The following is a 12,183-nucleotide window of genomic DNA, read 5'->3' on the forward strand; positions in this document are numbered from 1 at the left end:
ATATTGTGGTTTTTGACCATCCATAAGTGGACAAATGAAAAGTAAGTTGTCCCCGAAATGGGCGATGGTCACAAAAAGTAATTTTGACTGTTCTGTTACTTCTACATGGGAGAGGATAAAGAATGAAACATGAAATAGGTCAAATCCCCTGGATTTCGAAAAATACGTTTTTTATTATTATACGTTTATTATATGTTATCATCTGATCAGAAAAAGAGAGGGTAAATTATGAAAATTATGGAAATTCGTATATTGATGTAAAAATTGGTTAAAAGCCTTATGATAATATGGAAATATTCTGTCTTTTCTACATGGGAGAGGGTAAGGAGTGAATCTTGAAATAGGTCAAATCCTCTGGATTTCGAGAATACTTTTTTTATTCTTTCGTAATAACTTCAGGACTTGTCAAATGACTGATCAGCAAAAAAGAGGGGAAATATATGGAAATGGAAATATTCATACATTGATGTAAAAATTGGTTAAAAGACATATGATAATATGGAAATATTCTGTTCTTTCTACATAGAAGAGGGTAAGGAGTGAATCTTGAAATAGGTCAAATCCCCAGGAGTTTGAAAAATACGTTTTTTTTATCATCTGATCAGCAAAAAAGAGGGGAAATATACGAAAATTATGGAAATATTCATTTATTGAAGTAAAAATAGGTTAAAAGCCTTATGATAATATGGAAATATTCTGTTCTTTCTACATGGGTGAGGGTAAGGAGTGAAACTTGAAATAGGTCAATTCCCCTTAATTTTGAATATACGTTTTTTATTATCATCTGATCAGCAAACAAGAGGGGAAATATATCAAAATGGAAATATTCATATATTGATGTAAAAATTGGTTAAAAGACATATGATAATATGGGAATACGAATCTTGAAATGAGGAGTGAATCTTGAAACAGGTCAAATCCCCTGGAGTTTGACAAATACATTTTTTTTATCATCTGATCAAACAAAAAAAGAGGGTAAATATATGAAAATTATGGAAATATTCATATATTGATGTAAAAATTTGTTAAAAGCCTTATGATAATATAGAAATATTCTGTTCTTTCTACATGGGAGAGAGTAAGGAGTGAAACATGAAATAAGTCAACTCCCCTGGATTTTAAGAATACGCTTTTTAGTATGATCTGATCAGCAAAAAAAGAGGGAAAATATATGAAAATTATGGAAATATTCATATATTGATGTAAAATCTGGTTAAAATCCTTATGATAATATAGGACGCATTCTGTTCTTTCTACATGGGAGAGAGTAAAGAGTGAAACTTGAAATATGGTGGGGTGGAGAAACTGCATTGAGTTTTTAGTAGTAATAATAGAAGTGTAACTAGTTGTGTCAATTTTGATGAAGGGGCATTCCCCCGCCTAGATCCTCACCTGGATTTTGAAAAATAAGTTTCTAATTTATCATCCGATCAGCAAAAAGATGGAAAATATTTGAAAATTATGGAAATATTCATATATGTAAAAATTAGTTAAAAGCCTTGAGATAACTTTTTCTTATGTTGTTGCAAAATATCACTTCTTAAGGTCTCATTTTGTTTTTTGGTTCTTGGAATTTTTGGCATTCTTGGTTCTTATTTTGGTAGCTGGCTGAAAGATATTGTAAAAAAAAAAAAAGGAGGGCGAACTTGTCAATTTGTTCCGACTTGTCTTCTTTTTCCATACTTTTGCATACTGTTTCTCACAATAAAAGGTTATAAGAAAGGATCTTAAGGAAAGTAGACCTATATGGGAGAGAGTAATGAGTGAAACTTCCAAAAATTGGGTGTGAGAAGAAGCTACATTGCGTTTTATAATTATACTAGAAGTGTAACCAGGGATGGAGGGGCATTCTCCCGCCTAGATTCCCCTCCCTATATTTTGAAAATTACCTTTTTTTTGTATACAGGTACCTTTCTAGGTACTTTCATTAGAAAATAAAAAAAAATTCCCCTCTCTGATAATCAAAAATATATTTTGCCCCCCCCCCCCCCCCCCTGTAATTTTAGGGGATCAACACCACTGACTACAACCAAAAATACCAAATTTTGAATTTTTTCCAAGAAGAGTCAAGGATACGGTATTTTTGACAGGGATTAACCATACCGAGTCAGTGGTCATAGAATGTCAGAACAGGGACTATTCAAACAGATATTAAAATATCAAATGTCCTTTTTTAGCAACAAAAGATATCTTATCACAGTAAAGTACTGATTTCCATAATGTTTTGAACATCTGATACAAAGGCAAGATAATTAAGTCGAAATGTAGCTTTTTAATTCAAAGTGTATAAAACGTAACATAAACGTAAGAAATTCATTGTAAGGTGTATAAATCAAGACTGTTGAACAGTACTGTTACCAATATCAGACTCACCTAGAATCTGTCGAGATTCTTTCAACACAATTTTTGATTCACTTAAGTCCGAGAGAACAAAACACGAAGAGATCGCTAGGAGTTGCAAACCAACTTCACCTACAAAAGAAATAGAATGAAGAAAAATTTTCCGGGCCAACTTTTAAATAGCTGGAGGACAGAAGATATTTCTTTTTTTATAAGAAAGAGACAGAAACAGTAGAAGTTACATTCCTTTTCGTTATAACTCATTGCTTTTGAAGTCCTTCTTTTACGATAGTAAAAGCCGTTTGCTTGCTCAGATTTGCTCGAAGTTTAACAGAACTGAAAAATTATAAATATATTAAGAGGGTTTGACATTAAAGGAAAAAATACGCAAAAAAACCGAAGAGCAGTTATTATTTTTTATATTTACTTGAGTCAATACTGCTACAACTATGACAAAAAACTGACTGCAGCACTAAGCATCCTGAGGCCAACACTTCTGCCTTTTCCTCTACCATAATTTATTCAAAGCTTCAAACTTTACCCCGTCCCATGAAATTCTTTCTTGTTACCTCTTGCCATTTTATTCAAGAACAAAGACCCCTTATGGATGGCCAAAACGAACAATCGTTGGCAATCTGCCATCCTTCAACCATAGAACGTGTCCCTGTCACATGGCCCTTTCTTTCATCATTGCCCTAGAAATTGGAACAGAACCATATTTGTTGTTTGACAGAAGTTCATCATAAGTAAGCGATTCCTCAAAAAAATTTTAACAAATCTTCCTCTGGTTTTGCCAGCACTTGCATTTTCTGAAACCGTTTGAAAGAACTCTCTTTGCATTGATAATTTCAGCTTTCAGAGATTTTTCAGTCAATTTTAATCCAATAACAAAATACAGGAAATTGGTGATTTATACAACGTCAGCTAGAGCGTTTGGCACTAGGTAAATCAACATAGTCTGTTTCAGACTAAAAGAGAGATGTACAGTAGTCTGGAAATTCAAGCAAGTTTCTCAACCCAACTAATAGGTTTGTAATGATCACTCTGACTGACTTCAGCCTAGCCCCTGTGCCCTACGGGAAAAAATAACATATTTTATTTTCAGTAATGGGTAAAAAAAATGGTATAAAAAATTGAACTTCTGCTATTTTACAGCATTTCCACCAATATTTGCCAAAATACCGATCTTTGTCAGTAAAAAGTCCATGAACATCCTCATTTTGCCAATACAACAGACTAGTTCCCATGGCCCTTTGTAGCTATTTGTAGCAAATGCAAAGCTTTTGGTTTCCATGCATAAAAACATTTTCACCAAAAAATTTGCACTAATTGGTTACTGATTTTAATTCATATTGTAGGACTGAAAATCATACTATAGGCAAATCTAAGCAATTGTAGGTATGGAAACGAAAACAGGTCATTTACCTGAAAAAAACAGGGGTGAAACCCCAACACTTATTTTACTCAGATGATAAAATTCTCCAGGTGTACTACTTATTTTCCTGAGATGGAAAAATCTTTCTGGTGTAAGGCTTTTCCTCATATGGTGGGATTTTCCTAGGTTAAGTTTTTTTCACCCAGATGATATTTTATATCTTGGTTGAAACAACTTGTTTATTGAATGATATGAGGAACATTGTATTGTCTATGTATACCTTCTTTTTTGTAGCAGCCCACAAAGAATATTCCTTGTACATCACAGAAAATCCCTGCCACATACTTGCCTGCCAACAGAAATTCTCTTCCATTTTTTTATTTGCACCCTTTCTCCAATTTTAGCCCTATTTTGAGTCAAGTATAGCATTTCCAAGTGGGAGGAGGGAGTATTGCAACAAAATCCGTTTTTGGTTATTACATAATAAGAAAGTGCGTGTTATATAGTTTCCAAAGTTTGGCTAGAGGCTTGAATCTCTCCCCGTCCCCTTTCAAAAATCTTAGCTAAGAGGTGTATACCTCATAGTCACAAAGTAGCACATACATTCTTATGGATTGTGGACCACAGATGGGCCAAAGAAGTATAAAATTTATATGAGTTGAACTCAGGTTAGTTCAGGAAACAATATTTGCCATATTTTCTTACCTAGTAAAGTACTAAAATAAAATATGCTATTTTAACAGCTTATTCTACAGACTATGCCATTTTTGAAAAGAATGCAGTAACATAAATTCAAAAAATGAAATATTTGACTGAGGATAGAAAAAAACTTTTACCTCAGGAAGGGAGTAATGTCAGAAGAAAAAAAATACAATATTTCTCATTGAGATAAATAAAGTTGATATAGATCAGAAATTAAGTGGAATATTTTTCTTTTGAGCAATTAGTATTTTATTATAATTTTTTAAAATAAAATTCTCTCTAGCCTATTTTACTATCTTATTATTCATCACTTTCTACCTCTTACTAAATTTCCCCACATCATTCAGTTTTGAGCTCATGCCAAAACGTTTATTTTGCTTGTATTGCATTGTTGCTTGTGGAAACTGATACTATAGACATTTTTAGTTGTTTAATTCAAATGGGATAATGCTAGACTATTTGTGGTTTTTGCTTCTTTTATCTTGACTCTCCCCCATCATTCAATAAAAAATCTTGCAATTGGGCATTGCTTGATCCTGCAAATATTGCATGAAGCTACTAGCTTAAGACAAAGGACAACAAACTTTACTTGATAAAACGAAAGACAATTATTAATTTCTTTTGCAAAACAACTTCAATTTAATTTTATTTGCTAAGTAAAACCATTAGGATCTAGGCACTTCTGACATTATTCATATGACAAATGTTTATTCAGAATCAAGGAACTAAATAAATTTTTAAAGTTGTGACCAATCCACATCTTCTTTTCACTCCAGGGAGAGAAAAATTATCTTATTGAGAACAGTGTTGATTAACAAACGATAATTGCATCTATGCATATTTGGCCCCCTGGAACGCAAATTATAAGCATAGTTTTTGGCGCAATGCATAGCATTTAATGCAAAGGAATTAAGAATCCAAAATTCACCTCACAGTTATCAAATAGGAATGTTCTCCTCTAAAAGCTCAGAATTAACTAATTTGTCAATAAAAAAATTTGTGTTTCAAAACTTATCCTACTTATATTCTAGGCTGTCAATCTTGAGGGGTTTCTTATTTCAGTCAGTGGACAATTTATGAAAAACATTGAAGGGTTTGGGAAGGGGAAAGAAATTTTACCAAAAGTGTGACTTGCCTAGATCATTTATTCACACTGGGAAATGGTAGTATACACATTTTCAGACAAATTATAGAGTTGTTATCAAGAATTTTTTTTTACAAATACACAATCGTTGCCTGATTAATACATTGAGGTTCCAACAAAATCAACAAAATTATACCTTTCATATTTGAAAATTTGGCCTTCAAAACCTGAAAATTGTGCCTCACTTCCTTAAGGTGTGTATCAACCTGGTCAAGTTCTGAAAACATACTTGAAGTCCCTGCATTAGGGTTCTTCATTAGTTTCTAGTAGACCAACACATTCACTAATCAAATTTGAAAACTTGTTCATTAAGTGGGGAACACTTTCTGCTTTACCTCTGTTTGGAAAATACCTGAAAAAGTTCTCTTGTGTTATATATTGATTTTATATCTTAACTCAGATCAACTTCACACTCAAACCTACAGAAAGACCTGACTATTAATAGCCCATTTTATAAATGAACAAGGCTATACTAAAATAATAAATATTATCAAAATTACTGACATATATATATATATATATATATATATATATATATATATATATATATATATATATATATATATATATATATATATATATATATATATATACAAAAATAAGTTGTATGTTTGTGTGTTTGTCCACACATGACAATGTGGACATACAAAGCTATATGGCTTTGTATATGACATCATTATAAGTATATAAGGGGGCAATTCAAAGAGAAATTTCAGTATAAAAAGGTTAAAGAGTTAATGCCAAAAGGCTTGCAGCTAATAGAGAAAATAAGAAAAGAAAGCATGCCAAGGAATCACAAGAACAACGTGAAAACAGGCTTGCATCTCAAAGAGAAAATGACGACCAGGACAAAGGGAATATAAATGAGCCCTACAGGGCTCATGGACTAATTTGCTTTGCTCTACAGCTAATACTACCTCAGTATTCAACCAAATTTGTTTCACCAAGGCCTTCCCATAGCCAAAGCATCTTTTCAAACAAATTGAATCTTGAACTGAAAAACTGTATAATATCTATTCAGTCAGAAGGCATTTTGGTAAAATTCTAGTTAATTGACTTCTTACTATCTCAGAAAGGGTTTAGGTTAGGAAAATGAAACTTTCAGGGATAAATCTACAGACTAAAGTATGTCCTGGGAAGGTATTTTGAAGCAACTACCTCTACTCCTTCTCCCTCTAGAGGACTCTGACCTTTGATGACCTTTAAAATATTTGTGTTATAAAAGTGAAACCTTGCAAAATAGATCTTCTGCTTAATTGAAGTACAAGTAAATTGTTTTCAGCTTCATAACTTTGCTCAATTCCATTTTATAAGGTTTTAAAAGATACGCAAATACATTTCCTAAATTTTGAGAAAAAACATTGATTTGGCTCAAAATTCTATTCAAATAACAGAAATTGCATTTTAAGAACTAAAGGCAGAGAAAAAGCAACTAGTAACTGAAAATTGAGGTAAGATGTTGTATTTTCAAAATTTCAATAGGTATAGACCTGTCATGTAGGCTAATTTCAGAGCCCTCTAGAGGGAGAAGGGGTGGAGGTGGGCAATTTAAAATACCATCCCTGAAAGTTTCATTATCCTAACCTAAACCCTTTCTAAGATAGCAAGAAGTCAATTAACTAGAATTTTACCAGCATTTCTTGAAATTAACAGAATGTAAATGTAATATGTAACTAATCACTCTGATTCACTGGCTAGTTTAAACTTGAAAGTGAAAGTGGATTTTAGCCTTAATGGATGCATAAGTTTTTAATTACCTTTTGACTTACTACTATACAGAAATCACCAGTGATGGGTGGAAATAGTATTTAAAATATAATTTCATTCATATTGTACAACCCCAACTTTTCTCTTGGCTTCAAAACCCTGCCTACTTTATGCATTTTTGGATTGTTGAAGGAGGATTTTAGAAAGCTGAAAAATGGATTTTAGAAAACTAAAAAATGGATGTACTTCTAGAATTAGCATTTTCAGCAGTTTTCTGTTTAGACAGCTTGTGATGAAACTAAACAATTACCTTACCCTCAAATGACATGGGCTAGTCTACAAGAAACATATTTTAAGCTTCAAAACTTTGCTCAATCCCAGTTTATGATATTTCAAAGATCTGCAAATACATTTCCTAAATTTAGAAAAAAGCTTTTTGATATGGATTAAAATTCTATTCAAATAACAGGAATTGTATTTTCAGAACTAAAACCAGGGAGAAAGAAACTGAAAATAAAGGTATAATGTTGCTAAGGCTAAATTCAAAACAATAAAGTGGGCAAATATCTAAGACATAGAAATCAGAAGAGAGCTAACATAATAGCTTGATAATGCCTTCCCGGAATATAGCCTACTTCTAGCCTTAGATTAATTGCTGAAAGTTCTATTTTCCTAACCTAACCTCTTTAAAGATAGTGAAAAGTAACTTTTCTAGAATTTTAACCAAACGAAATTCATAAGAGTACAATAACTGCATTTATCAATTAGTTACTGTAATCAACTATAATAATCTGTATTGAATGTAGGCTTATTGGAGGTTAGTACTGTAAAATAACGAGCTTCTGTTTCATAAATTGAATTCATTCTACGCCATCTAATATGGACGCCGGTTGCCGTGGCAAAAAGGTATCACATCTCGACTGAAAATCGCCAAAAGGGCAAAAACTCCAAATTTTGCTATTGCTTTAGCAAAATTGCGTGAGGTCGGGGACGATAATGATAGACCGCATACACATAAGACGTGTCGGGTACTTTGATGTAAGACACTGTGTTTAAAACAGGCCATCAACCACTTGAAGAAGAAAGAGTAAGAGTTTTTCCTAGGCCTAAAAATGTATTTATGTTTATTTCCCTGCTATTATAATTTTTGCTTTGCCCAGTTTTTGAATTCAATTTTTTCTGATTTTCCATCAAGACGAAAGTAATTTATAAGCTAATCGAGAGGTTACGCGTAATTTTTTTGGAGATGCTCTGTGATAATCTTAACCCTATATCAAACACAGTGCCATACTTCATTAGACGTGTTTTACTGTGTGTTCTCAGTGTACTTATAAAAAGTTAGGTTGGAAGCAATCCCCAACATTCCTCTTTCGTCCACAAATCGAACTCTTATTTGCTTTTGACTGTTTTAGCTCCGGACAGCAAGTGGCATCTTTAAAGGTTAGCTCTAGATTAAAAAAAAAAACACTCAAATGGTGGCAATTTTTGCATAAGACTTGTTTTACGTCTGAAAATTGTTAGGGATAAAGTCTGTGCTGAAATATCCGACAAACAGTAATAAAGTATTATTCCCCTCTCCCCTTTGACGAGACCCCTCATCTGGTGAATCACTTAAATATTGTGGTTAGAAGGTATTACGTAAAAAACATCTTGGGAACGAGCCCAAAAGCCTAAGAGCGCGTAATCCAGCGAGCAAACAGAAACATATTTCAGCATCAATGTTTTAATGACAGGCATCTGAAAAACCCACAATTCTGCCAAATTTATTTAACAGGGTTTCTGCCCTCTGTTATTTTGCCTTGCTAGCTCTGTTAATAATTGATATATTAGCTCTTAATCTTCACTGTGACTTCCTAAAACCTACCTTTGAACCCTTTTTAAATTACATTTAGAAAAAAATCAACTGAAGGTAAGGAGCATCATCAAAATCCAAAACAAACAGAAATTATTACGTATACAGATAGGGGAATTTCCCGTTTCCTCAAAACCTCGCTCTTCACGCTCAAGATTTTAAGGGCTTTTAAAAAGATTCTTATTGTTCTAATTAAATAACTCTTTTGTTTCAGAAGTCGTTCTTAAAGAACTAGGACGAAAAGTCTCGATTGCCCCTCACATACGTAATAATTTTTTTCGTTCGAAGTTTTCATACTGCTCATTACATTCACTGATTTGTTTTTTTTTGTTTCCAATCGTTTTAAAAAAATCGGGAACCCTTACATAGAAAATTCCTTACCCCACGGAAAATCCCTCCATGGACAGTGCCTCTCACTTAAAATACAAAACACCCCCCCCCCTCTCGACAGGACAATTTCCCCCGGACAATTCCATTCTCGCTGAAAATATCCCCAAACAACATTTTGTCAACGAATCAGCCTGAAAAATGTTTCTTAGCGACCTTTCATTTGAAAATAAAAAAATTAATTTCTGATTGCTTTTCAAATCATGGTGGAAATCCCCCTCTGTTAAAATTTTCGTCAAAAATCCCCCCCCCCCCAATGGTAAATTGTAGTAAGCTGACTAATTAAGCCATAAATTGATAAAATGCTTAGACGCAAAAACATAAAGTGTGAGGTTTTGCATTACCACTCTTTACTAAGCTGGGAGTTTTGAAATTAACTGTAGAAGAACAAGGGTTTCTGCAACTCAGGATAAATCTGGGTTTTGAGACAATTGGGAAAAAACCACAGCCTTGCTTAGCTCAGGCGTGGCCTGGATGCGTGTAGTAAGGTGTATCATATAAAAGTAACTGTTTATTGTAAAAAAGTACAGTGATTTCCTTGATACACGTTTGACCTCTGGTTTTTGCAAATTTTAGCATTTCTTTAAAGTATTGTAAGCGTTCGTACTTTCTTATAGTTAAGTTATGTCTTGTATTCTTCTAAATCTGTGGAACGAGGGTTCCAGTACCGAGTGTCTTTAAATTCTCGGACATGTACCGTTGCTACTTAGGTAAATGAAATAATAATCACTATTTTATCCTGGACTTCTCATACAGACTCAATAGGAACGACCTATATAAGTAGTTCAGGACAATCACAAATTAGGACGCTACCATACTTATTAAGTAACCCTTATAGACTTACCCCCTTTAGGAGCCATACAGTATCCACTTCACTACATCTTGTGGCAGACAGAAAAAATGGGTTAGACATAAGGCATGGTGACCCCGTGAGATGTATTTTGCATCGATTCTGCAAGTCAGAATGCAATCTTTTTGCTCTTGAATATTGTTTTCCAGTTGGATTGGCTACGTTTAAGCTTGAGTATTGCTCCAGCTTCATTTGGGTGCATCTCACCAATGAAGTTAGGTCTCGACTGTGCTGAATCAAGTGTTTTCGATTAATTTTTAACAATCACAGGACACATTGGGTTGGGCACCCCGGTCTGCTGATCTATCTGAGGAGGAGAGTGCTGGAGTGAGATTTAAAGAGCCTTTGTCTTGAAACCACCTGGTTTATGGTTAAGTTTGTTAACGTTTGCTAACATTGTCAAATTAACGGTTTCATCAATCACAGGTACTTTGGCAATCGAAATTATACCGAACTTACAATTAGCTTTTTTTTAATGAGCAGTAAATTTATAACATGTTCTGATTGTCCGTTTCATGTTTTATAATTCACCTTTCTACGATTAATATACCGTGACCTATGTCCTAAGCTTTAGCCATGTCATCCTGGCTTAAAAAAAAGAAGCACCGTCTTTACAATTGATTCACTTTTAATACAGTCATGTATTGATCATGTTAAGAAGTTCAACTCTACATTCCGCACAATATTCTCAGCCATTCCAGTCAGGTAGCTTTGTCTGCAAATAATAGACCAAAAGAGTCGAGTTTAGTTTTGAATTAATTTATATCCATGAATCACATAAACGTTCAATCTTTTATCTACCACAATACAAAATAGATTGTCACAGAAAAATTTTCGAATAAAATTCCGAAGCTATAGAGATAAACCAGGACAAGGGAAACGTCAACTAAAAGACACTGTGTCCTTCCAGGTTTTCAAAATGGTGTATCTAAAATATCTCAGGAACAGTTTAGGGTATTAAGCTGAAACTATCATGTAATGTTGGGGAAGATGTCAAACTGAATCAAAAGACACTATATGCATCCGGATCTTTGAAAGCGGGTATCTCTAATATCTCAGAAAGGGATAAGGGCTTCAAGCTGAAAATTTAAGAGAATGCTCAATGGGATGCTGAACTAAGTCAAAAAGCACTATGTGCATCCAGGTTGTCCAAAGGGTGTATCTGCAATATTTCAGGAATGACATAGAGTTAAACTTTCAGCGAATGTCGAAAAGGTGCTGAACCCAACCAAAATACACTATGTGCATCAAGGCTGTCAAAATAATATATCTACAATATCTCAGAACCGCCTAAGAGTACTAAGTTGAAACTTTAGGGGCATGATGAGGGGACGCTGAAGTAAACAAAAAGATGCTAAATGTATCTTGATTATCAGAAAGCATATCTGCAATGTCCCATGAGCTGTAAAAGGTGTTAATTTGAAATTTTCAGGGTATTTTGAGGGTACTGTTGAACTAAATTAAAAGACATGATTAACGTCCATACTGTCAAAAGGACGTATCTGCAATATCTGAGGAACGGGTAAGGGTATTAAGTTGAAATAATCAGGGAATGTTGAGTAGATGTTGAAGTAAATCAAAAGACATTATATTCACGCAGATTATCAAAAGAACGTATCTACAGTATGTTAGGAACGGCCAAGGGTATTAGGTTGAAAGTTTCAGGAGTTTTAAGGGGTATTGAACTAAATGAAATGACACTGTGTGAATTCCTGTTATCAAACAACCTTTCTGCAATATCTTAGGAACAACTAAAGAAATTAAGTAAAAAAAACTTTCAAGGAATTAAACTAAATTAAAAGACAGTAATTACACCCACGTTGTGA

At 33.6% G+C, this 12,183-nt stretch overlaps 1 long non-coding RNA gene across 5 annotated transcripts; it reads right to left on the reverse strand.

The window, feature by feature from the left end:
- Positions 1–2,252: 2,252 nt before the first annotated feature.
- LOC136024830 (uncharacterized) lies at positions 2,253–8,153 on the reverse strand. Of its 5 annotated transcripts, none has more exons than XR_010616934.1 (3): positions 8,094–8,153; positions 5,698–5,913; positions 2,253–2,472 (listed from the first exon to the last, which is right to left on the reverse strand). It is a non-coding gene; the product is annotated as an uncharacterized LOC136024830 (long non-coding RNA). The 5 variants fall into 5 exon arrangements; XR_010616935.1 differs by having other exon boundaries at positions 8,041–8,120; XR_010616936.1 differs by lacking the exon at positions 8,094–8,153 and adding an exon at positions 8,051–8,068.
- Positions 8,154–12,183: the final 4,030 nt, after the last annotated feature.

The sequence above is a fragment of the Artemia franciscana genome, chromosome 3, assembly GCF_032884065.1.
Source record: "Artemia franciscana chromosome 3, ASM3288406v1, whole genome shotgun sequence".
In the NCBI taxonomy this organism is placed as follows: domain Eukaryota; kingdom Metazoa; phylum Arthropoda; class Branchiopoda; order Anostraca; family Artemiidae; genus Artemia; species Artemia franciscana.